The sequence below is a fragment of the Lygodium microphyllum genome, chromosome 22 (genome assembly GCF_053477565.2).
Source record: "Lygodium microphyllum isolate KBCC chromosome 22, Lygodium_microphyllum_v1.1.10, whole genome shotgun sequence".
Taxonomy (NCBI): Eukaryota; Viridiplantae; Streptophyta; class Polypodiopsida; order Schizaeales; family Lygodiaceae; genus Lygodium; species Lygodium microphyllum.
The window spans coordinates 47,131,474-47,134,158 of record NC_141156.1 but is presented as its reverse complement, the minus strand read 5'-3'; the positions used below and the strand labels follow the sequence as shown (position 1 = coordinate 47,134,158).

The 2,685-nt window shown below is 51.9% G+C and overlaps 1 pseudogene; it reads left to right on the top strand.

Annotated features, from left to right (window-relative positions):
- Positions 1 to 1,739, top strand: LOC148017107 (berberine bridge enzyme-like D-1 pseudogene; annotated as a pseudogene).
- The last annotated feature ends 946 nt before the right edge of the window (positions 1,740 to 2,685 follow it).

The window sequence follows — 2,685 nt, the reverse complement described above, 5'->3', positions numbered from 1 at the left end:
ATGGCTGATCTAGATATTCAGCAAGGTGTTGAATTTGAAATTCAACAAGAGCTTGTATACAATTAGAAGGCTAGGCAAATGCCTATATGGTATTTACAAACTATGAAAGATAGTCATTTGGATGCTCCTATTACTGATTGTACTAGATCAAGAAGAAGTGTATGTACAACAACCCATTGGTTTTGCAATTGAGGGATCTGAACACTTGGTTTGTAAGTTGAAAAAGGTTTTATATTGTTTGAAATAAGCTCTTCAAGCTTGGTATGAAAAGATTGATGCTTTTTTACTCAATCAAGGGTTCATAAATAGATCATCAAAGTCTACCCTTTATGTATGTAAAGAGGGGGGATCCTTGGTGGTCATCTATACTATTAATTAAGGAAAGGTGGGGGCGGGTGCCACGTGGCAGCCCACCACCTCCCCACAAAAAACAAATAGAACGCGGGGGCGGGTGCCACGCATCCAGCACCCACTCCCCGCAAAAATCGCGCCCACTACGAGGGCCTCTCCTTCACCGCCGATTCCCCCTTCTTTCTTCTCGACCTCATGAACCTTGACCGCGTTGACGTCGACATGGACGCCCGCACCGCCTGGGTCTAGGCCGGCGCCACCCTTGGCCAGCTCTCAGGCCAGCCCGGAGCTTGGCTTTCCTGCCGGCGTCTGCCCGACGGTGTGCGCTAGCGGCCACATCAGCGGTGGCGGCTACAGCTTCATGTCGCACCGGCACGGCCTGGCCGTCGACAACGTCATGGACGCCCTACTGGTGAATTCGACCGGCGCATTGCTGGACAGGGCGGCCATGGGGGAGGACCTGTTCTGGGCCTTCCACGGTGGCGGCGGCGACAGCTTCGGCATCGTGGTGGCTTGGAAGCTGCAGTTGGCGGCCGTGCGCCTTGCACGCCAACCGCACCGACATTGCTGAGATTGTCCATGCGTGGCAGACGGTGGCCCCGAGCTTTCAACGCCTTGTGTGCCAACCGCACCAACCGAGCATGGCTCCGCCGGAGCTGCAGATTGTGATTTATCTCTACGGTGGGCAGACGACGTCGGAGAAGCTGGTGGCGCTGGTCTACGGTTACTACATGGGGGAGCTGCAGGAGGCGCTAGAGCTGGTGACGGACATTTTCTCGGAGCTGGGGCTGACGGAAGGGGAGTGCAGTGAGGGCAACTGGATTGAGGTGGTGGCGAATGTGGGACGTGCGGGCAGCCTCGAGGGGCTAGCCCAACGCCTGCTGCTGGATAAGAACTATTTCAGACACCCCTATCGAGGTCCGCGTGAGACGGGGTTTGACCTCATAGAGGCCAACCCGGCGGCCAGCAACATCCTGTTCAAGCCCTATGGCGGGGCCATGGCCGCCATCCTGTCCAACCATACTCCTTTCCCACACCGGCACGACAACCTCTTCGTCCTGCAGTACCAGGCCGACTGGACCAACGTCCTCTTCTCAGAGCCTGCTATGCTCCGGTGGTCCCACGCCCTCCACGACTACATGGAGCCCTTCGTGTCGCAAAACCCCAGGTAGGCCTACGTCGGGTACCTAGACCTTGACCTCGGAGAGAACACCACATATGCGGGTGCTGCTGCCACATGGGGCCCCTGCTACTTCGGTGACAACTTCAAAAGGCTGGCGCAGATCAAGGCGCAAGTGGACCCCGATAGCGTCTTTCACCACCCTCAGAGCATCTCTCCCTACACACTAGAAGCAGAAGAGTCTACTGGTCTAGCCGCTTCCTGCTGATTACTATTAGTTAAGGAAAGGTGGGGGGTGGGTGCCACGTGGCAGCCCCCACCCCCCCACAAAAAACAAAGAGAACATGAGGGCGGGTGGCATGCATCCAGCACCCGCCCCCCCAAAAAAATCGTGCCCGCCCCGACGCAAAGTGCCGGGGCGAGCCTAGGCACGGAGCACCTAGTATGTCTATATGTTGATGATCTTTTTCTTGTAGGGACACATGTTGATCACATTTCATCTTTCAAACAAATTTGCAGCAAACTTTTGAGATGTCAGATTTAGGGGCTTTGCACCATTACTTGGGCATTTAGTTCATTCATGATGCTAGAGGCATTGGATTGTCATAGTCGAGGTACATTGGTAAACCTCTTGAGAGGTTTGGCTTATGAGATTGCAAGCCAGTTTGTACACCAATGGAACATGGATTGAAGTTGTCATTGCATGATGACAATGACTTGTTTGATATCCATACATATGCTCCAATAGTTGGATGTCTTATCTACCTATGCAACACAAGGCTGGACATATAGTTTGCTATTTCAACCCTGAGCAGATATATGCATAAACCATGTATGCCACATTGGCAAGCTGTCAAGCGTGTTTTCCATTACTTGCAGGGTACTATGACTCTTGGATTGCTTTATGCCAAGGGGGGACCACTGCACTTATATGCTTACAATGATTTTGATTGGGTTGGTGATTATGATTCTTGTCACTCCACTAGTGTGAATGATTTCTTTCTTGGCTCATCTTGCATCTCTTAGCTAAGCAAGAAACAATCCACTGTTGCCACATTGTCATGTGAAGCTGAATACAAGGCAACTTTCACTACCACAGTTGAATGTGTATGGCTTAGACACTTGTTAGCTAATTTGGATGTATCTGTCATGGAGCCTACTCCTTTGTTCACTAACAATCAAAGTGCCATTGCAGTGGCACGAAACCTAGTGTT